The sequence below is a fragment of the Anomaloglossus baeobatrachus genome, chromosome 7 (genome assembly GCF_048569485.1).
Source record: "Anomaloglossus baeobatrachus isolate aAnoBae1 chromosome 7, aAnoBae1.hap1, whole genome shotgun sequence".
In the NCBI taxonomy this organism is placed as follows: domain Eukaryota; kingdom Metazoa; phylum Chordata; class Amphibia; order Anura; family Aromobatidae; genus Anomaloglossus; species Anomaloglossus baeobatrachus.
In genome coordinates, this window is record NC_134359.1 from 105,153,349 (window position 1) to 105,178,227 (window position 24,879).

General features: G+C 45.1%; 1 long non-coding RNA gene across 3 annotated transcripts in view; it reads right to left on the reverse strand.

Annotated features, from left to right (window-relative positions):
- Positions 1-1,636: 1,636 nt before the first annotated feature.
- The window catches only part of LOC142245146 (uncharacterized), a 166,030-nt gene continuing 142,787 nt past the window's right edge, over positions 1,637-24,879 (reverse strand). For all 3 annotated transcript variants that reach the window (XR_012724735.1, XR_012724733.1, XR_012724734.1), the window contains one exon: positions 1,637-2,828. This is a non-coding gene — a long non-coding RNA (uncharacterized LOC142245146). The remainder of the gene's footprint in view (positions 2,829-24,879) is intronic.

Consider the following 24,879-nt stretch of genomic DNA (forward strand, 5'->3'; position numbering starts at 1 on the left):
TCTTAGAACAAGGCTCCAGAGGTCACTGCTGGACAGCAGTATGTACAGAATTTCTCACGCTCATGAGTTAACTATTTTTCCCTATGTGTGTTATTTAACTTTAAACTTAATAGGTTAGTAATGGATGTGTCTGATAGATACCTCTCCATTACTAACCCCTGGGCTTGATGCCAGCTCTGTCTATTCACAGCTGACATTAACCTCAAAAGCATTACCCTGATTGCCGCCACTCCATGACAATCGGGAATAGTAAGGCAAAGCACCAGAATTGGTGCATCTGATGGATGTACCACTTCTTGTGCAACTCTGGGCTGCTATATTTAGGCTGGGAAGGGCCAAATAACCATGGGCCTTATCAGCCTAATACCAGCCCCCAGATGGCTGCTTTACCTTGGCTGGTTATGACATAGAGCAGTGACCCCATGCCACTTTTTTAAATTATTTATTTATAATAAAATAATTTAAAACATGGTGTGTAGTCCCCGTTATTTTTCATAACTGGCCAAGGTAAAGCAGACAGCTGGAGGCAGCAGTTGTTTTTTTCATGCAGTTTGTTGCCCAAATCTGCATGTCTATCCTTATCCCAACAAAGTCTATGAGAATTCTGAAGTGCTGTGCATACCTTGCTACTTTTTTCCTTGCAGTTTTGGGGGCAGAAAAAAAGAAGCATCATGTCAATTGTTGGTCATTGTAGGAATACTTGGACCTGATGGTGCACCTCCACGTTATGGGTGTCAGGTCCAAGCATTCCTACATGAATAGTGTCCTGGAAAGTGGATTGGTCACCGTGGGATACTGGAAGCCTGTGCTAGCATTTCTTCTGCGGTGTTGCTATCAGTGTGTCAAGAGTGGGAGAAGAGGGTTGCATTGACAATCCAACACAATGGGCAGCACTTTAACCCTCTGGTGGGAACAATATCTTTAATAACGAGTTTGGGAATAATGTGCCTGTCAGGCGCAGGCTAGAAAAATACCTATAATATCTAATTTTTGCAATTTCAGTGATCTAAAAGTGCTCAGAGACCTTCATAGGGATGCAATAAAAGAGACTACACATTATCAGGTGCAAAACAAACCCATTTACTCAACATAAAAGTAATAACTCTGAAATACACACATTTCAAACCTCCCACCAAATAGCCCCCAGTGATAACACATAACGGTTATTAAAAAGAGAAAAATTTGGCAAAAAAACATAATTTCAAGGCACCTAAAATAATATTACACACATAATTATTCAGAATTATATCCTGAAGTTTCCCCAGAAAAAACACTTTTGCAGAGCAAAGAGCAAGAGCAACTTTATAAAGTGTGATCTGTTCGGGAACAATGAGCCTGAGAAGCCAGCACAGGTATATCTGCCCTCCTGAAGCTCTGCAGACCAACTGTGGTATCAGGTTTCACATAGCAACTAGAGCCAGGAGACTACCTGGAAAGAGGGGATTTCCTGAAAATCTGGTGAGGAGGGAGAAATGAAAGTAAAAGAGAAGCGCCTGTCAGGCACATTAATCCCATCCGAGGGTTAAACACATTTTCTAATTGGTCATAAAATTGTAAGAAAAACCACATAGAACTATAGAAAAAAAACCTCACCAAAAGGAGCCAAGACAGATGATGTAAATCATCTGTCTTGGCTCCTTTTGGTGATTTTTTTTTTCATAAAATTGTAAATAACTAGCAAACAAATAAAGTTACATTAAAACCAAGCACGTCATTGTTTTTTCTTGTGAAATTCTCAATATGTTTTATGTGTTAAATGACCCTCTCCCATTGAAAAAAATAAAGTTGGATCTAAAATGGCCGACTTTAAAATGGCCGCCATGGTCACTACCCATCTTGAAAAGTTTCCCCCTCCCATATAATAATGAGCCACAAACAGGAAGTTGATATCACCAAAAACTCCCATTTTATTTAGGTGTATCCATATAAATGGCCCACCCTGTAAAATACAATATCTATAATATATAGATGTTTGCCTATTGGCAGAAATTTAATAGCCTGTTTAAATAAGCCAACTGCAACTTCATAGAGTACACGATAATATGTTGCGCATGTTTTATATATATATATATATATATATACATACATACATACACACGTATATTTATGTATATATGGAGATATATAAATATATATATATATATATATATATATATATATATATATAAACTCACACAAACACACACACGTGTATTTACTGTATACAGTTATTATATTAATAAATCTTTATTTCTATAGCTCCAACATATTCTGAAGCGCTTTACAAATAAGGATATACAGAAAGCCCGCACACCCTTGATAAAATTCAAGGATTTTGATTAACTATCACTAATAATCACTGCATTATGTACGGTTTATAACAAAACGAGTGATATTTAACATTTTTTCAGGTACTCCTGGGAATAAGGCAGGAATTAAGAGATCTGCATCAGATGCAATGACAGTAAGTGATGGCGGCACTTGTAATCCGTTGCTTGTTTTATCAATAAACAAAGGTCCAATGAAATATAAAACATGGCCGAATGGAGTTCTCACTTTCCAATATGAGCGACAAGTGTCCCAGGTCACATAATATCTTTCATTATAAGCGTTAAAAAACCATACTTGCAATCCATAATCCCCTTTTTGGTACCCAAAAGAGTGAGGGGGAGAATCTGATGTATATGCTTGATTAATTCTCTCCCATATCATACTTATTGGCCAACACGCATCATCTAAAGATGGCAACCATGCCAAATCCAGCTCCATATTGGCAACTGACATCTTGTTTCTGGAATGTCTTCAGGAATAGAGAACCAAACTGATAAAATGGTATAGATAAAATGTATCTGGAACAGAAAACAAAATTCATAGTGAATTAATACATCACTCAGCGGTAATTTGTTACTTACAGGGGTTGTCCTGTTACCTATGCACAGGATAGGTGATAACTTACTGATCAGTGTGTGTCCCTATCATTGGAAAACGTTTATACCCTTTACAAGGTGCCATGGACTCTGAGCCACCACTCCATTAATTCTCTATAGGATTGCCAAAAAAGCCAAGTGTGTTCAGTAGCCCAAAAGAGAATTAATGGAACGCAGATTGCACATACGGACGCCACGTCATTCTTATGGGTATAAAAGTTCCCTGTTCTGCTGATCAATGTCCCAGTGTTCTGGCCCCATCAATCAACAAATTATCACCTATCCAGCGGATAGGATAGGATTTATTTTTACTGGACAACCCCTTTAACTTAATGCATCTTACATTTCTTAATTTATTCTATAACATTTACCGAAAATACATTCTGCGCCATTTCCTACAATTATGTATGTGCTAGTTAATCTAGCATGCCGAAATAATGTAACAAGGTGCCAAACCCTTTGGTTTCCACTACATCAAATACTGTATGGCAAGAACAAGCAGCATTCTGCAAGCCCAAATCAAGTGAATATATATATATATATATATATATATATATATATATATATATATATATATATATATATATATATATATATATATATATTGTTATGTCCGGGTGGTGGAAACACTGGACCGTACACCGGTTTCCCTTGAGGAGGCAGCCAGGCCGGTCACCCCGCCAGAGGGTCTTTATGCACGGCAGCCAAAGCACTATTGGTAGCCAGACAGTCCGTAGGGGAGCTGGAAAAGTGGATGTTGCTGAGCACACGGAGTTCTGGACGGTAGTCCGGGTGACGAGGCTTAGGGTCCAAGGCCGGGTTGAAGGGTCAGGCGGGATCCGAAACCTGCTGAGCGATGGAACGGATCACCCAACAGAGCCAGGGACTGGAGACTGGCGGAGCTGCAGAGGTGGTGGAACATCCGCCAAAGTCACCGTCAGGGTAGTGGCACGGACGTGGTTTAGAGCGGCTGGCGTGGCAGGACAGGCTCTGCGAGACAGACAGGGTTAATACAGGGCAAAGCAATACGGGGACCTGAACTCCTAGCTTACTAAACACGTAGAACAGGCCCCGCCCACCAGGAAAGAGAATCCTAATATACCCTGTAACTGTCTATGCAATTTCCTGTTTCAAGGTGCTGGCCCTTTAAGAAAGGGTCAATGACCGCGCGCGTGCCCTAATGCGCATGTGCGAGGCACGTGTGCCAGAAGCCAGTCCAGGGAGCGGTGCAGAGGATGCAGGGGTGCCCGGCAGGGTGTCCCACGTCGCTGAGGAGCGCCGGGAGCGGGGAGCTGGACGCATGGAGGGCGCAGGCGAGGAAGAGGAGGCCGGGACCGGAGTGGTGAGTCGGGGACGCCGCCGGGAAGCGGGGAGCGGGCCACGGGGACCGGAGAGCGGGGCACAGGGACCGGGAAGCGTTACATATATATATATATATATATATATATATATATATATATATATATAAAAAGGATTTATTTAGTATTTTTTGGGGAAAACACAGGAAATGACAAAAAGATTAAACTTCTTGGGGAAACAAAAAACCCATAGGTACAAGTATGAAGAGAAAAGAGAAAATGTAACTTAGAAGCCATGTTGATGCTATGGTATCGATTGGGAATGTTTTAACAGATTACATAGACTGAAGCGACTAGGCTGGACAAAAAGAAGTTATCTGAAAATGTCACAAAGAGAAGCCATGTGGAATGTCACAGATATGGGGAGAATCTCCTCCATTCAGGGAAGAGAAGAATGTGGATGGCCATCATTACAAATTACCAGCAATTCAATAGGCAATGGGAGGTGCCATGGTATCTACAAGAATGAAACAAGGTTTTTATACCATGACTTCTTAGAACAAGTGTACTCAAAACCATGCTACCATTGTGTTTTCTCTAATTGCCACTAGTTAATTAAAATAAAAGAAGCTCTTTTACGGAGCAAAGTTCTGAATTGCGATATGGTCTAAAGATCGAATCTGAAAAAGTGTTATGACCTGTGATGTCAGTCACTTTAAGGATTATTTTTAATTATTTTACTACATTCCATAATCTCCTCAAGGAGAAGAAACTGCACCAAATGCTCAACATTTTTTCTCCAATTAATCCCACCTCCAGCCTGGGCGGCTTAAGGGTAGCCAGGGCCATGGGAAGTTTAAGGTGCATGGGCCCCCTAGCACCCGATGTATGTATGCCGCGCCCCCTAGCACCCGATGTATGTATGCCGCATGATATTTTAGGAAGTCATGTCACAGGTCACATGATGAACACACTGGTGCACATCTGTAGATATGAGGAGGCAGAAACAGCGATGTGCATAGTGTGCCACGCCAAATTTTTTACCAAACATAAGGACACCACAACATAGATAATATAACAATAGAGTATACTATGTAATAAGGGGATGGCGCTATACATTGCAAGAGGTGTCAGGAAAATTCCTCTTATCAATCTAGGCAGACACCTCCATTAAGGCCGCTTTTCACGCTGAGACATCGCTCAATCGATCTCATGTGCAATGATTGTTCAAGTGGTACACATTTATAATCTATACATGTTCTTACTACTTCTTTCCTAAGATCTCTCCTTAACCCTTCCTTAAACATACCCTTAAAGAGAGCTATTTCCCTAAAGTCCTTTAAGTCATAACCATGTTCTTTAAAAAGGGAAACACATCGAGCACGATATTCGTCTACATTTTCATCTTGCCTTTGAAACATTTCTGAACACAATCTATCAGTCATATTTTCCTCTGATACCTTAAGTCTATCCTTATTGTCATGGTCATTTATAAGAGGATGATGGCGTTCAGAAGTCCGGAGCCACGCTGCAACTTGAGCATGGTATCCGTGCTTCTGAATCCATTGGTAATTCTCTCGGCCGAACTGCTGCCACCGGCAAAAATCTAAACAACCTGTCTTAGGCATCCCCGCCTTCTTCAGTATTTTAGCACTGTTCTTAACTGCTTTCTCTCCATTCTCCATTCTGACCAAGTCAATCATTCTGAATCTTTGATCCATACTGTTTGACTTAGTAGAATGTCTGGTAAGACTGGTTCCCATAGTGTGGTAGTTCAAAGGTAGCGGCCCTCCACCTCACACTATCTGCTGATCTGCCCAAAGGGTAGCGATCCCTTGGCTAGCAGTTCAAGCGGTTGACTTATGTCCGCTAGCTACTAATTCCTTTCCGCTAGCTACTAATTCCCTTCCTGAATCTAGTATTTACTGGCTAGCAGTCAACGGTGAACCCCTATCTTTCAAGGTAATCAAACCAGTTTTTCTTTCTTTTCTAATATACCATTGTCTAAGCTAGTAAAGACACACAAACAAATACAACACAACTCCAATTGCAATAGCTATACATTCCTCATTCCTCAGAATCATCTGATGTTGACACTTCCATTCCTGAATCCACCCATGGTACAGGGTGTGCGTCTATTCTGATCTTATTCCCTGATCTTATGCTGGGGACACAAGATCCTGCTCGTTTTCGTGGTCTTGGTCTGCCACAGGCAGCACAATATTCACGCCAATCAGGATTTTGTTCTCCGCACACACAAGTCCATCCTCCTGGTCCCGTTACTAGGGCTGACTCCCAGAGAATGTAACCCAGTGGATCCTCTCTCATTCCTAGTCCAACAACTCTCTATATATCTTCTATTGCAACTTTACCTTCACATCACACAATGTTACTAAGCAAAGACAATGTTCACAAATCATATGCAAATCATATGCAGCTCAAACCATACCTCTAAACATCAGAGATGTAAAACAACTGTTAACAATATATACTAGACTAGATCTTCTGTTTTTGCCCATCTAGAAACAAATGACATACTTCTAACTCAGTTAATACACGGCATTCCAATTCTATGAGCTCTGTTCAGCGAGTGCGGGTTATAAGGTCACAACGCTGCAGTCTCTTTTCTCCCCCCTTCACTTTTCACTGTAAGTCTCTGACTATACAGGGGAAAGTGACAGAACATTATTCACCTAAAAACAAAAAAACAACTTCAATATAATATATCAGATTGAAAAGGTAAGAAGCAGTAGCCAAGTATTATATTATTAGTTAGTGGGTTAGTATTGTGAAATAGATAAAGAAAGAAGACAGAAGAAGAAAAGGAAAGACCTTTAGCAGCATAATTTACAAAATGTACAACTTTGTTTTCAGCATATAGGACAAGACAAACAAACAATAAACATAAAGTCTACCTGAGGAATCGCGAGTTTCCTGTTTATATCCCCCGGAGACTGACTCGTGCCCTCTACCCCCTCTTGAAGAGAAAATACTTTGAGATCAAAAAGATCAACTTACCTAGGTTTGATATTAGTATTTTCTGTTCAAGCGAGGAAGAACGCTGTGTTCAGTCTTAGACGGATGGAAAGGGGAAAGTCTGTCTGGGTCCCAGTCATGGGGCTCGCTGAGGGCCTCCAACTGTTAAAGCCGGGGTCTTGTTTCCTCTCAGGTAGCAGGGACGGACTGGCCGGTTGTGAGAGCACGCTTAAAACACCATGACAGACAGGAGTCTATAGTGATTCAAATTAGCTCTGCCTCTTTATTGGATCTGAAGGTTTCTTTATACCTTCCAAGCTGATTACGCAATATGAGACATGTGATATAGTTACATAACTTTAGATAGATGCCAAATATAGTCATTTGGGATATAAGCATGATATCATCACATAAGGAAAGGATTAATATTTCAAGCCAAAGAAATATGTAATAAAAAGTGTTTCAAGAGATGTAATCAATTAAACCTTGTCAAACAAGCTCCAGGTCAAGATGACCGTATAAACAATAAAAGAATAGCAGATGTGGAATAGAACATCAATTACTCATTCCAAGATTGCACAACGGATTGCATAACTGATTACATAACTGATTGCATAACTATATTAGAATATAATGAACTAAAAAAAGATACAAAATGGCTTCTCTAACAGGTCACAGAATTTGTGACGCACATCCGGCCGCTGTAGCGATGCCGTTGCGTGTGACACCTTTGAGCGAATTTGCATCGTTGCAAAAATGTGCAAAATCGCTCATCGGTGACATGGGGGTCCATTCTCAAATATCGTTGCTGCAGCAGTAACGAAGTTGTTTCTCGTTCCTGCAGCAGCACACATCGGTACGTGTGACACCGCAGGAACGAGGAACCTCTCCTTACCTGCCTCCCGCCCGCAATGCGGAAGGAAGGAGGTGGGCGGGATGTTCATCCCGCTCATCTCCGCCCCTCCGCTTCTATTGGGTGGCGGTTCAGTGACGCAGCTGTGACGTCGCTGTGACGCTAAAGAAACCGCCCCCTTAGAAAGGAGGCGTTTCGTCGGTCACAGCGACGTCGCAGGGCAGGTAAGTAGTGTGACGGGTCTGGGCGATGTTGTGCGCCACGGGCAGCAATTTGCCTATGTCGCACAACCGATGGGGGCGGTTACCCACGCTAGCGATATCGGTCACGATATCGCAACGTGTAAAGCGGCCTTTACTAACCTGGCAAGTATAAAGTTAAAAAAAAAAACCAGAAACAGGAAGAACAAAAAGTTTATTTAAATAAAGACTACCCAACAATCCCACGTTCACCAATTTACTTTCAAATAAATCCTGGAAGTTCTGACATAACACAAAGAGTAATGTCCCATGACATCCATCGATTACTATGGAGCTTTGCGCTAAGAACATTTTCAGAACAAGGCTCCAAAGGTCACTGCTGGCCAACAGTATGTACAGAATTTCTCACACTCATGAGTTAACTATTTTTCTGTGTGTGTGTGTGTGTGTGTGTGTGTGTTTTTAACTATAAACTTACTAGGTTAGTAATGGGGGTGTCTGATAGATATCTCTCTATTACTAACCCCTGGGCTTGATGCCAGCTATCCATTCACAGCTGACATTAACCTCAAAAGCATTACACTGATTGCCACCACACTATGGTAATCGGGATGAGTAAGGCAAAGCACCAGAATTGGCGTATCTAATGGATGCTCAACTTCTGGTGCCGCTGTGGGCTGCTATATTTAGGCTGGGAAGAGCCAAATAACCATGGGCCTTACCAGCCTGATAATAGAAGCCCCCAGCTGTCTGCTTTACCTTGGCTAGTTATGAAAAATAGAGGTATTCAACACACCACTTTTTCAAATTATTTATTTATAAATAAATTAAAAAAAACGGTGAGGGGTCACTGTTATTTTTGATAACCAGCCATGGTAAAGCAGATAGCTGAGAACAGCAGCCAGCAGCTGTCTGCTTTACTTAAACTAAATATCAAAAATATGGAGGACACCAAGTCATTTTTTTATTTATTCTCTAGTCACATTTGTTTGAAGGACAACTGTCCTAGTCTTACCCCAATTTTGCTTCCTTTTGCAACCCTTACTAGACCTTACTATGACCATTTTACAGCCATTTTACAACAAAAATTTGGACCCCCATTGACTTTTATGGGTTTCGGGGTCAATTTGGGTCAAGTTTGGGTCCCAAACCAAACTTTTAACTAAAGATCAGCAGAACCGGGTGAACCTGAATGTCCACTGGTCTGCTCATCCCTAGCAGGGATCCCATTAACATTAATGCGGTTTTCCATTTATTTTCTTTTAGCCACTACTGTTCCTTAATCTAACTATCCTTCTATACACAATCTGCATGACAGTATTTGATTCAACAATTGTAACGCCACAGGGGGTCGGGGGAAAATACTCGTCACCAGGCCGTCGAGGGTCTGGGTGGATAAGGGTGATAGTGGAGGTTGCTTGTCGTGACACCACCTGCGGTACGCCACTGCTGCTGTCGCGGTCCTCCTGGACGGATGGTAATAGCAGCAGAGATGGTATCGATCCCCACAGGTGGAGCGGGCCCCGAGGAGGATGATGAGGGGAGTAGTGGAAGTGAAGGTTGCTGGGGGTGCTGGTAATAAGAGTCTGAGTCGGCTGCTGCAGTTCCAGGTGTCTTTACTCACAGTTCTTTTAAGTAGCCCGGTTGCTGCCACAGAAGTACTGGTCACCACTGTGATGGGCCCTGTCGAACCTGTATCTCTTAGGAGGTCAGTCTGGTGTGGTGGTCAGTGGGCCCCTTCCTCCTAGCACTGTGTGAGTTGGATCCCCGTGGCTTAAAGCTACTTGGGGACCCCAGTCCGTCCCGAGAAAAACTCTTGTCCCATCTGCAGGTGCTGTGGCTCCGCAATGGGGCCTGACTGTGATCAAGGCCTCGGATCCTTTATGGCACTTTGCTTTCAGGCTCTGTGTTGGCCAGGGAGACGTGCAATCTCCGCGTCCCGGCAGATTCTGGAAAACCAACTTGGAGAATAATCTTCCCTAGGTTCCTGCACCCTGTGTGGTGCCGGTCCCAAGGGAGCTGAAGCTCTCCCCTCGGCAACCGTGTGAACTCCTGTGTCCCACCAGAGCCACCGGTAAGACCGTCCGCTCCCTTCCTCTCCTGCTGGAGAACCCTCTCTTACTGTTGTGTCGGCTCCTAACTACCCTTGGAGGCTGCTCCTCCTCGGGTCCCTGTCACTAATGGGTGGCTGCCCCCCATGTTTGGAGACTACCTTAGGACCCTACCCTAGCCTGGTCCCCAGTGGGGAGGGCAACCTAGTTGTGTGTTTGAGTTGTGTAAGTGGTGAAACTGGTACTGACCTCCTCTGGATCTGAGTGGAGTGGAGTGCAGTGCCCTGTGGCGACTGAGGCCTCAGGGGCGCCACAAAATCACCACACTCAAACATTCTTATAAAATTCTCTCAGATCCACACTGCCTGCCTCTCTTGCTGAAGGTTAAAGCACGAATGCAGCATTTTTTTAATTGCACTGATGTGGTGGTGCTTAAATGTAATCCCCCTGCCCCTCATTTTATAATAGCCTTCTGCCATCTTAATCCTTTTCCAGGGGTGCTCCAGTTGGTCTGTGGTGAAAAGTGACCTGCCAGCAGCACGGAGCACGGATGAGATCACAAGTCAATACAAGTCTATGAGTGCCTTGTTCGGGCCTTGTTATTGCTCTTATAGAGTTGCATTGAGAGCGTGTGACATAACTCCTGACTTCCGACCATTCAGAAGTTACGGGCACAAGATAGCGCCGTGTGACCGGAGCAGTGCAGAAAAAGGATATATAAGACTAGGATAATATAAGACTAGGGGAATGGGGCTAAGATTTAAATCACCTCTCCAGCGGTGCAATAAAAAAAAAAAAAGGCTGTAGTGGTGATTTAAAAACAATTAGCACAGAGAAATTATCTATGAAAATTGATAAAATTACCATCTGCACCCACTTAGTCACAAATGGATCCAATGCACAGTCAAATACATCTATTCTTTCAACATCCCCAGATATTACCACGTATATTCCAAAGGAGAGGAGGACTTGTCTTCTCCATAAAAAATATATAATTTATTAATCCATGCTAAAATCCAAATAGAAAAAACAGGTGCATATGCACAGTGGTACATAGCAAGGCACAGAGGGAACTACATCCAAAGCAACATGTTTCTGCCCACTAAGGTCCTTGATCACAGGATTCCCCATGCATATACAATAAATCCTGCTGGGGAATTAATTACCATGTAGGAGTGTTTGAATGAAGATGCTGATGAGGTTACACACATAGCAGACATATACATTTACATACAAGTAGCACTATACACATTTACATACTAATAGCACTATACACATTTACATACTTACATACTGATAGCACTGGACAATAGTTAAGAATGCAAAATCAAGTCCTACTTTTTGTTTACACCTGTAGGATGTGTAGCATTTAACATATTAATCCAGTATGATTCTCTGTTCAGGAAAAAGCTCTTCTCCAATCTCTAGCATGAACTGGTTTGTCAACTCTTTCAATAGCACACAGCAAAAAATGAGTTAAATCGCCAGCGTGTGTGTGTGCGTAAAAAGTGTTTGGATACATTAGAGGGATTGGGGACATTAGAATCAGAAACATCCCTTCTCTGTTTTAATTTTTAGGAAGTATAGTATATGCTATATTGGATAAATTAAAAGTATTACAATGTGTACGATAATCCACATAATAAAAATATTGCAATTCATAAACTGTTTTACCTCGTTAATGGTATCTATTAACCCTTTAACAACCCATGACGTACTATGTCCATCATGAGTCATCTCTGTGCTTTGATGTGGGCTCGCAAGCCAAGCCTGCATTTTTCCCTCAACATGTCGGCTGATCTGTATAGTCATCATGTGAGTCTAAAGGCCCCGTTACATGCAACAACATCGCTAACGAGATATCGCTGAGGTCACGGAATTCGTGACGCACATCCGGCCTCGTTAGCGACGTCGTTGCGTGTGACACTTACGAGCAACCGCTAACTTTCCCAAATACTCACCAAATCGTTGATTGTTGACACGTCGATCATTTACAAAATATCGTGGCTCATGCTGGACACAGGTTGTTAGTCGTTCCTGAGGCAGCACACATCGCTACGTGTGACACCCCGGGAACGACGAACAACAGCGTTCCTGCGTCCTCCGACAATGAGGTGGGCGTGACGTTCATGCGGCTGCTCTCCGCCCCTCCGCTTCTATTGGTGGCCTGCTGTGTGACGTCGCTGTGACGCCTCACAAACCGCCCCCCTTAAAAAATAGGTTGTTTGCCGGCCACAACGACGTCATTAGAAAGGTAAGTATGTGTGACGCGTCCAAGCGATATTGTTCGCCACCGGCAGCGATTTGCCCATGACGTACAAACGACGGGGGCGGGTGCAATCGCTAGCGACATCGCAGAGTGTTAAGCGGCCTTAACAGCCGCAGGTGGATTGGAAATCCGCCTGCTATTATCTACCAGTTAATTACCACTGGCAATATCTGACAACCGGATTTAACACGTGCTGGCGGGCAGCATGCCCTTGCCCGCTCTTATCGACACTCCCGTGACGTGAGTATTGAGTGCTGATTGTTTTCATGACAGCAATGGGTCAGCTGATGACCCCTGTTTCTGTCATGGGGGTGTGCCGCCCCCGTGCCAGCAGCTGGCGCTGCTCGGATCCGGGCCTTCAGGGGTGGTGGCTCGAGGGTCTCCGTACCTGGGGGTCCCACGGACTCGCCGAATAAATGGGGGGACGTAGATGTACGGGCTAGGCTGTAATAAGTTTGTGACGCCACCCACGGTGTGTGGTGAGGTGGGACACCACCGCTGCAGTTACGGGGCACCCGGGGGAGATGTTGTGCAGCAAGTTGTTAACCCCTCCGTGGGCAGGGCTGGTGGCCCCGGGACCTGGTGGCTCGGTGCAGGGGATAGCGACTGCAGGGGGGTGCTTGTGTACTCACTGTTAGTAAAACACACAAGTCTCTGGTAAACCAAGGTGATGGTGGCCGGTGCCGTGGCCGGTTGCGTTCGGATCCCCCACCCGGCTGGTGGTTTCTATCCTTTTCCTGCACTGCTTTGTGTAAGGTGGACTTTCCTAGTGTGAAACTCAGGAATCCGATCCGAGCTGGATGTGGCCTAAGGAGCTGTTCCTGCAGACGCTGGCCCGTGGGATCTAAGGGCCCTGGCGGTGACCTCTTATCCCTAATCGGTGGGTTGTTGTCTTCTATGAGGGACTTTGAGTGGGACAGGACCTCTAGTCCTGGCCTCAATCGGTTAATTAACCAGTTCCACTTGGTTCTGGTCCTGGCTTCAGGATCTGAATACCCCCCTTTGTGCTCCGGTTTCCCGGTCGGTTCCCCGTGTCGGTACCGGCGGTCTACAACCCTGTCCCGGTCCACCTCGGTTTTGCCGAGCCGTCTTCCCATCTCCTGCTGACGGAGACCAGCATCTGCCTCCTAGCCAGTGGCACCAGGACTCCTACCCTGGTACCGTTCAACTTGAACTCTCCTGCTGGAGCTACACTTAGCTCCAGCCCACACTCCTCTCCAAACTGAACTTCAGACTAAAACTGACTGTTTTCTCCGTCCTGAGCTGTCTGTACCCCTGGGTGGGCGTGTCCCAATGGCCTGGTCATGCCCACTGGTGTGTCTATCTTTCCCTAAGGGGGTGACTAGGGTTTTTTGGTTGGCTGTGTGTTTACTAGAGAGGGAACGGTGTAGTGCGGGGGCCTAACTGTGACTACCTGGTTTTGCCAGGGCGTCACAAATATCCTCCTGTGAATGCTGGCTGTGAGCTCGTGTTCATAGGAGATCATGATTTCTGCTGTCCAGAGCCGTGCTGATGCTAATGGACTGCTCAGTATAGCACAAGCGATCGGATAATCGCAACTCACTAGTAAAAAAAACAGTAAAAAGTGAAAAACAAAAGTTTAAATATGAAAAAAAGTTTGAATCAACCCCTTTTTACCCATTAAAAATAAGCAGTTTAAGAAAATAAATACACATATTTGGTATTGCTGCATTCAGAATGTCCGATCTATAAGAATATCAAGCAAATTAATCCGATAGGTAAACAGCGTAACAAGAGAAAAATCAAAATGCCAAAATTGCAGTTTTTGGCCACCTCAATAACATAAAAAATGTACTAACATGCAATAAAAATATCTGATATAGACCCAAAATAATATACCATATTTTGTTTTATTATAAAACGCACTTTTCCTCTGGGAGAAAAATGAGGGGTGCGTCTTTTAATCCGACTGTAGCTTACCGGGGGAGGTGTAGAGGAGTCACAGACCATGCTGTGGGCCGCGGGCGCTGTGCTGTTGGCTTACTGCGGGCGGTGCGCTGTGCTGCGGGCTGTGCTACGGACTGTACTGTGGGGACTATTTTGAAAATGTTGGCAATGTGGGCTTCAAATAATATCACCCGGAGTCGGTGCATGTGCAGATGGAGCTCTTGGCTCAAGATATCATGTATGGCCCATTGATTTCCCTGCAGCAAACTTAATGAAAATGGCGCCAAGAGGTGGTGCGTGCGCAGATCAGATCTCGGCTTGTCAGTGAGCCTCGGGGCGCCATTTCTGTGAAGCCCACACCGCCGACAGTTTCTGGATGTTCCTCCTGCCTCATAGTGCCCGCAGTGAGCATCAACACAACAGTTGCACCCCCCACAGCGGATCCCATATTTTTTCCCTTTCCTTTTCTCTAAATTTGGGTGCGTCTTATAAAACGAAAAATACAGTAAATAAAAACATCAGCTAAGGGAGCAAAAAGCAAACCCTCACATATCTCCGTATCCCATAAAATGATAAAGTCTTGATAGATGCAAGATTTTCGACACTTAAATAAAACAAAAACTATGCGTTTGATATCTAAGTAATCATACTGACCTGGAGAGTCATACTGCCAGGTCATATTTATGGTACATGAAAGCTGTATATTGGTGATGAGTGAGCGCTAAAATGTTTGAGTGCTCACTATTCGAATCAAACAAGTCAGATGCTTGAATGGGCTCAACTGCAATACCTAGCATAATGGAAGCCAACGGGAAACTCAAGCATTTTTCCGAAAGTCCCCAAAAGGGCTGGGAGGGCAGGAAAATAGCAGGAATGTCAGATGTGCATCATTGATTTTGGTTCCTAAAGAACGAGTTTCAACACTCCAAAAATTGTAGAACAATAAATCACAATTTTATATTCAAATGATTGTCTTTTATCCAACACATCATCGCGGGTTAACCCTTTTCCTTCTTCCTTCCATACACTGATCTACCAACAGGGTCTGCAGTAGCCATTGTGGTTTTCTTGCTATTATAGTAAGCCTATGTTCACACAGCAAGTAAGCAAAGGAACCAGTGATTTGTGTTCCTTCCAGGACAGGGGCTCACAGTTTGTTTGGGAAATAGCACCAGTGAGATTATATTAAAATGTAACCTTTATTTTATTCCTTAAAACGCTCATAAAGCAATATTAAAATACCAAAGGTTTGACCATGCAGATCACAGATCACACACTGCCCAGAGCTGTATATAAAGCTCAAAAGGGCTATAAATCTGTCCCTTGGGCAAGGTAAACAATGGGACAGCTAAATCATGTGTTGAGAGCAAAGCGGGTTTACACTATCAGTGGATAGCACATAATCATAACGACAGTATTTCCATTATGTTTAGACCAGGGTCATAAAATAACACAGGCAAAAGGATATATATTTACTTCCACTTCACTGAAGGTACGAAAAATATACAGACACCTATCACCTTTTGACTGTAATCAACACATAATTTAAGCAAAAAACAGGGAAGATCTCACCCATTCAGATGATCTTCTATTGCTTATTACAGCATCTCTTGCTGACAGGGCCAAGATGGGGCTTGGATTCCAGGTTGGTGTAACTCACCCTAAACCCCATTGACTCCCGTCCTTACAAGGACGGTCCACAACTGAACCTATTGTTGTCCTTGTACAAAACAGCTCCACATGCCTCCCGGCGCGTTTCGTCACGTTTAGTGACTCCTCAGGGGACCAAGCATGGGTTAGAAGTATCAGGGTCAGTGATGGTGTAATGCCTGCAAGGTCCACACACACCAAACGCTGCAAACCAACCTATGTTTACACAGGGCATTTTTGTAGCATTTTTTTTCCTCACCAAAACCTGATCTTGTGGCAGGATGTCTCCTGGGAGTCCTCTGCGGTTTTGGTGCAGCTTTTGGTGCAATTTTTGTGGCTTTTTTTGTGACTTTTTACAGCGTTTTTACAACTTTTTTTGTACTTCTGTGATGTCCCGACCAGCAGGGTATCAAAAGTACCCTGGGCCAGGCCAAAATTGACCTGATCCAGCACTCGGGTAGTTAAAAAAAAAAAAAGTAAAGCAAGTGCCCTATACCAGTCTCCGGCGACGCTGTACCTGCTCGGTAGATGCTAGAGTGTATGGGAACCTTCCAGGTATGACGTCATTCAACAGGCCCCTATTACAGGGGGGGCGAGGGGGGCGAAGCTTGATTGTAGTGGAAGGGAGAAAACATTGCCAAGTTCACTAACCGAGCCGGTCATGCCCACTACCCTGGAAGGAGCCCTTGCATTCTAGGCACAACCGTACCTACTCCTGCGGCCCCTCTTACTTCCGATAAAATGTTAAAACAACAAAAGTTGAGTATAAGACAGGGGACTTAGATTAAACGCGCAACTTCAGCAGTTAAAAAAAAATGCTGGAGTTGTGCTTGAATCAAAGTGGAGCATATGTGTTATTAACACTAATAATCTTGCAATTAAAAAACCCACTGTCAAAGAATGTTTTTCTATTTTTCGAAGCAAAAAACGCATTCTGTCAACTACAGTGGGTATGGAAAGTATTCAGACCCCTTTAAATTTTCCATTTGTTTCATTGCAGCCATTTAGTAAATTAAAAAAAGTTCATTTTTTTCTCATTAATGTACACTCTGCACCCCATCTTGACAGCAAAAAAAAGAGAAATGTAGAAATTCTAGCAAATTTATTAAACAAGAAAACTGAAATATCACATGGTCATAAGTATTCAGACCCTTTGCTCAGTATTGAGTAGAAGCTAGTGATGGGCGATTCTGAACTGTAAAGTCTGCTATAACGGCCCGACTGGTGGAGGGCTGCAGTGATAGTTGACTTTGTGCAACTTTCTCCCATCTTCCCACTGTATCTCTGGAGCTCAGTCATAGTGATCTTGAGGTTCTTCTTTAGCTCTCTTATCAAGGCTCTTTTCCCACAACTGTTCAGTTTGGCTGGACGGCCAGGTCGACAAACAGTTCTGGTGGTCCCAAACTTCTTCCTTTTAAGGGTTATGGAGGCCACTGTGCTCTTAGGAACCTTAAGTACTGCAGAAATTCTTTTGTAACCTTGGCCATATCTGTGCCTTGCCACAATTCTGTCTCTGAGCTCCTTGGGCAGTTCCTTTGACCTCATGATTCTCATTTGGTCTGACATGCACTGTGAGCTGTGAAGTCTTATATAGACAGCTGTGTGCCTGTGTGTCTGAGTGTCTTAGTTGGTCTGGTGTGGTATGGTGTGCCAGACTTTCTGGTGGTTGTAGTTCTTGTTGCTTTGTGCAGTTGTGGAGTTTACCCCAGTTGTCTTTTGTAGTTTCCTTCCTGCTCTTGTTTTTGTCTGGAATCTCTTATTGTCGTGTGTGTGTGTGTGTGTGTGTGTGTGTGTGTGTGTGTGTGCAGTGTGTCAGAGTGTTGGTTTTTCCTTGTCTGTCTACATCTGTGTTTAACATAACACTCCTGCCCTGTCATTATATGGTAGGAGGGGGAGGTGGGAAATGAGACTAGGTCTGGTCAGGAGCAGAGCCAGGAATGAGACTCAGGTGTCTCCACCATTAAGAGTATCCCTGAGATAAAAGATAGAATAGGGCCCCCTAGTGTGAGGGACAACCTAGTACTAGTGCTGGTGTACTCAAGGTTAGCGATTATACAATTCATTAAAAGGGGTTCATATATCTCTTGAATAACTTCAATTTACACACACACACACACACAAACAAACACACACACAAACACACACAAAAGACAAACAAACAGAATTCTTAAGGTCCAGTCACACTAAGCAACTTACCAGCGATCCCAACAACGTTAGGGATCGCTGGTAAGTTGCTAGGAGGTTGCTGGTGAGATGTCACACTGCGACGCTCCAGCAATCCCACCAGCAACCTGACCTGGCAGGGATCGCTGGAGCGTCGCTACACGAGTTGCTGGTGAGCTCACCAGCAACCAGTGACCAGCCCCCAGCGCCGCGTGGAAGATGCTGCGCTTGGTAACTAAGGTAAATATCGGGTAACCAACCCGATATTTACCTTGGTTACCAGCGCACGGAGCTACACGTGTAGAGAACAGGGAGCAGCGCACACTGAGCGCTGGCTCCCTGCTCTCCTAGTTACAGCACACATCGGGTTAATTACCCGATGTGTGCTGCAGCTACATGTGCACAGAGCAGGGAGCAGCGCACACCGCTTAGCGCTGGCTCCCTGCTCTCCTAGTTACAGCACACATCGGGTTTATTACCCGATGTGTGCTGCAGCTACATGTGCACAGAGCAGGGAGCAGCGCACAATGCTTAGCGCTGGCTCCCTGCTCTCCTAGTTACAGCACACATCGGGTTAATTACCCAATGTGTACTGCAGCTGTTAGGGATGCGATTATGAGTATATAAGTATATAAGAATTATCATTGGAGATATCCATAAAGAACAAGATTTAAGATGCTGTTTCAGACTGTGTACCCCACCTAGTTCTGTATTTGGACATCAAACTCAGACAGTCTGGGCTATTCTTGTGACCAGTGAATCATGCTGACATTGCTTAATATAAATGAGGAACCAAGCACATTACAGTAAATTGTATATCACAGAATAAGCTGTTCTACTTTATCCAATAGGAGACGTGTTACGTATTCTTGGCACCTAGCCAATAAGGTTATATATATTTGTACAACTTCCGGAAATAAATCAGTCTTGCTTTCTATTCATATCTGAGCACGTCTCTGGTGTGTGTGAAAGATTGTGGTTATGCATGCTACCACGAGTGACTCATAATTTGGACTGCAGACAGTTTAAGAGGGATGCATGATTAGATTGCATCAACCTAAATTATGGCCTTATCATTTGGCGCCCAACGAACCTTAGGACGGAGCTCTGGATGGCGGACGGCCGTGCTGACACCTTCAGTCGATAGGCAACTACGCGAGAGGTGGAGGTGCACACTCCAAACGCAGGTGAGAAAATTTGTATAATCTCACCTTGCAAACCTCATGCGTGTACTTGCATTTCGAAGGGGGGGTTGGGCTGTCCCAGTCTAGACACCTAATGACCGCCATCTCGCATGAGATAAGCCGTCCTAAGAGATCTCACACCAAGGTGGTCAGGTTCATCTTAAGCTGTCTGTATAAATTGTAAATCACATGAAATGTAATGTGGTTTTTGTCTGCTCTAGGAGAAAAGCAGAAGTTCTGTGTTTTATTTTTCTCTGACTTAACTGCAAGGGAAAATGAGGAAGTTGTTATATACGCTGCATATATGAATATATATGGTTATATCTGCAGGTGAGATCAGCCACCTGGATGGTGTATATAGTGTCCTTATTGTTATGTCATTGTGTTGACCTGTGTCTACCTGTTGAGATGTCTGTCTATTCGCAGAGCAGGTGGAGTACTTGCTGGTATCGCTCTAATCACTGTGTTTGCAGAGGAAGTGTCACGTAATGTAGTGAGAGCTGTCTTTGAGTGAAGAAAAAAAAAATCCTCTCAAGATGTACTTTGAAGTATGCTGTTTGAGTATATAGTGTATACACGGGTGGGTAACGTGTCCGGTTGATAGTCAGTAATTGATAAGACTGAAGGCTAGGTACAGAGTTACGGTAAGCGCCCTGACTGTATCCTAGTGCGTCTTCCACAGAGAGGAGACGATAGGGGGATTGGTTTTGGCCGGTACAGTGTCATGGTGAGACCCTGACTGTATTTGATGTTCTCCGCGATCCTAGGTAGGAGGAACATTGGCAGAATCCCGTGACTTTGGTTTTAAACAGTATTATTGATGTTCTGGACGGACCGTTCGAAGAAGGTGTATATAGTGTGAACAGAGGTACCTAGTACATGAAGTTAGAGATAGTGAGGGTGAATTTGGTTTTTATCACCCACGTGACACTTCCTGGTAGGACAGCCCGTTTGTGTTGTGGTTTGTGGCTGAGGTAGAAATTCTGTGTATTCTGTGGATGTGTATAGTCTATGGTCCAGAAGAGGAAGTGGATTACGGCATAGCAGACATCCAGATTGACGTGTTAGTTTTGGGTCGTATACCCTTGAAGCATGGGGTCTAATCAGTCCACACCTGTCAAGTTAACGGCAGAAGAATTAGTAAGCGGACGAGAAGGAATGGAAAGATGTTTTGTTAAACAAGCGAGGGATCTTGAAAGATAAAGATCTCCTTATGGATGCTGAGGCATGGTATAGAACGTCAAAAGATGTTAGTAGATATTTCTATATTGCATATTGCACCAGATCAGAAAATGGCACCTCAGGAAGTGGCCAAGCCCATTAGAAAGCAATGCCCACCACCCTATATGTCATCCTCAGAGGGTTGGACTTGTGTAGTTTGTCCCCCTGCCCACCAAACGCCCTCCCTAGCCTGCCCAGACGTCATTTCAGGTTGGGCCGCACCTAGTTCCCTTTTCCAGCCATCTTAAGTCCCAAGGCCACTGGCCTATTTGTTGCTGGAGCAACAGAAGCCACCGAGGGGGGGCAGGAAGATGACAATGATTTAACAATGATCCACCCCACCACCAACACTGTCCCTAGTAGAGGTAAACCACAGGTGCTGTCCTTATTTGAGGACGTCAGGCCACACATGGCATCGCACCATTATTCCGATAGTCCCAGACAAGAACGCCCTAAATATGTGACATGGAAGCCTCAAGAGGCTGCAGTCCTTGTGAAGGAACACTGAGATATATACACCTATGAGTGACGTGTCATCAATGATTGATGTTTGATACCTTGGACCTGATGTACAGGTGCAGTGTTAAGGAAAAAGTGGGTGAAAGAGCCCTGACTGTTACCTGGTACGGTTTTCCTGCTAAGCAGTGAGTTGAACGTTGTATGCGTATTCACTGGTCTTGTTTTAGTGGATGTCAATGTATTCTTATCTAGAATTGAATACATTGGGGAAGACCCCTAAACTTTGGTCTTAATCGGAATTATTGAGTATTTGATTGACCGTTCTCATGGAGGTGTATGTGTCGCGGGCGGGGAGGAGGGTGTCAGCACACCGCGCTCACCCCTTCTGCTCGGGTCCGGCAGTTGCTCCTGGTGGCTCGAGCCGTGGGCCGGATCCCGGGGTGTCTCGAGCGACACTCCTCGCCCGTGAGTGAAAGGGGGTTGTTTGTTGGGTGTGGGGATTGTTATAGTTCGTGACGCCACCCACGGTTGTGGTGATTGCACCACCGCTGCTCAGTGTGGGGGTCCCGGGGATGGTGATGCGGAGCAGCCAGGTGTTGTGTTGCCCCTCCGTGGGTAGGGGTTGGTGATCCCGGGGCCCGGTGATGAGATGTGAAGTGTAGGGCCTGGAGGGCGCAGGGGCGCGGGGGCAGCGCTGTGCCTTGCGGCACTATGGTACTCACTCAGCCTGACACACGGACACAGTTTGTACGGTAAACCAACGGCTGGTAGGACGGTCCCACAGACGGCTGCACCTGCACTCCCGGTAGGTAACGGTGACGTTTCTCTTCCTTGCACCTATGTTGTCTGATGGTAGCGGTGGATTCCCTCCGGTTACCCGCTCCCCGACTGCAATCTGGGCCGGAGGAGCTCTACACTTTGCCCGCAGGCGCTGGCCCTGGGGAAACTGGTGCCTTGGCGGTGGCGGTGTCTCCCCGGTAATGGTCGGGCTGTTGCCGTCAATCGGGACTTGGTTGCTGGGGGATCTGCGTCCCCGTCACTGACGGATTTGGCAAATCTGGCGACTCCTAGCCTTGCCGGGGTCCGAGAGGCCCCTGCCCTGGTGCTGACTGTTCTTCGGAACACTGCTCCAGACCACCGGGCACACAGCCAACGGGGTCCTTCCAGGAACTTCCAAACTGTCCCCCTCCAAACAGTCACCGCCGTCGCTGACCTTGCTGTTCTGGCCCTACACACGGCTGGGCTCTCAGGCTTTCTTTCCTTCTGTCACTTTGCTTGCTTTCCTCCTTTACTCCCTTCACTTTCACTTTGTTGTTTACTCTAGCCCTCAGCTAGACTTCACTCTTCCCCTGCCCGGGGCTATCTGCCTGGTTACTTCCTGCCTCCAGTGTTGTGAGCTCCTTGGTGGGCGGAGCCAACCGCCTGGCCCACCCCCTGGTGTGCATCATCAACCTCTGGAGGAAGGCAACAAGGATTTCTGGTTAGCAGGTGTGCCTACCTGGAGTGTGGGGTGTGGTGGTGTTGTGACCTGTGTCCCCTGGCTTGCCCAGGGCGACACATATGTATATCGTGAATTCTCTCTCTGACATAATATCTCATATATAGTTTTCCCTGAAAGATGTTTTCACCCAGATTAAAGCTGGGGATTCTTTCTGGCCAGTAATGAAGCCAGGTTTGCAGGTTTACAGTGAGGGTGCGTGTACCTTATCAGTTATCACCCAAGTGACACTGGAAGATGTTTTATGTATAATGTACGCAGTTTTTGGTGTGAAACACCGTAGGAGAGATGAAAGGAAAGAAAAAAAAAACAAAAAACAGGGAAGTGTTAGTTTCCATTTCAGTCCTGTGAATGAAATTCTGTGAAGTTTAGTTGTAAATGACACACGTATGTTGAAATGGAGAATTCTAGATGAGAATTGATGAGTAATTCTGAATCTAGCAACTGCACTATGTGTATTTTACCTGTCTGTGGAGCACTGTGTCCACGTAAGCCCACCCCATTATTTTCTGTTCTGAATGTAGATTTCTTTCTGTCACTCAGTGTTTTACTCAGCCCTGGGTGGGGTATGGTATGGGGATATTATTGCAGGGTCTGACAGGAGATAGGGATACGCTGGAGGCTCGGCCCTGACCACCATCAGGTCTACCGTCGAGATGAGGGCGAGTACAGGGTCCCTAGTTACAGGGTCAGCCCAGGGGTCCCTATATAATCCGTATTCCCAGTGACAGATTGAATACCTCCTGAATGTAGATGTCACAATACATGTCACTCCCTCCCAGGACTCTTCAGACACCATTTTTGGCCAACACCTACTTCCTCTTTTAGCGGCTGTTTCTTATCGGTAATTATCTTTAGTGGACGTTTTAACTCAGACACTACATAGTTCATTTTTAGACGCCATTTTAGTCCAGCCGACACCCAGTTCCCCATTTTTGTTTTAGCAGCCACAGCCACTGCTCTGTTTATTGCTGACATAGCAGGGACTGCAGAGGGGGGAGACAGGGACCTGGAACACACACACTCCATTTTTGGTCATATATGCAGTTTTTCCCACTAATGAACCTTAGCAGAGGTTATTGCTGATAGTCCTGTGGAAACCTTTTCCCTTCACTTTTGCATATTTGTTTTTGCTGTATGTTATACAATTTAGTAGACCATATAGACTGCTCACTATTAGTCCTGGTGGACAGTGAATATTTTTCGGCCTATGGCAGTTGTTACTTAGCCTGGTTTGAGATATTCTCACTTGTATGTTATCCTGCCTGATATCTTGCACAAGAGTTCCCCGATAGAGAGGGTGGAGGTTCATGTGGTCCCAAGGGGACATTGATCATCAGGAGTTGGCATATATTAGGGTTTTCGTTGGCAGCACCCAGTAATCCTTTGTGTCTTAGTTTGCAGGGTCTGACAGGAGAGAGGGATACGCTGGAGGCCCGACCCTGACCACCATCAGGTCTACCGTCGGGATGAGGGAGAGTGCAGGGCCCTCAGTTACAGGGTCAGCACAGGAGAGGCAGAGTAGATACTCTCCACTGCTTTTTCCTAGTTGTGTATATGTAGTCAGGGGGTGCTGCTTGGTAGTTTCCAAACCCTCTTGTGCTCTTTTCTCTTTCCCCGGGGTTTTAGGGGATCTTAGTTTTTAGAATTTCAGTGTTCTCCTGACCCCAAGTTACACTCATTGCTCTTTCTTACAAACCTAGGTATAGTCCTTTGTATCAGGTCTCCGAGAGCCCATATGCAAACAACTACAGCTGGTAACTCCTGAGTTACAATCACAGTCACCTGAGTTACAGTTACAGTCACCTGAGTTACAGTTACAGTCACCTGAGTTACAGTCACAGTCACCTGAAGAGTATCATCATGTCATCTCCAGCCCAGAAGTCATTCTACCCGTTTGCCATGGAGGAAGACAGCAGCCCTTTGAACACTACTCAGCCAGATTGAACACCTACCTAAAGCACCAGTTGAAGATCAGTGCCCGTATGACATCACTGCTCCCTGACAAAGTCACCATCTCCCGGTGTGCGGTCCTTAATCCTGCTGAACTTCTCCCTCTTCCAAGGGGGGAGTGTCCCACCTCTGACACCTTGGTGGAAGAGGTAGTCGACTCTGGCATAGCTGAAGAAACTCTGGATACGATACAGTGACGGATACACCTTTGGACCCTGACTTAACCCCTTTGCGGATGGATCAAGATGTGCATCAAGAAGACGGTTCCACATGGGTATGGTGCTGGTAGC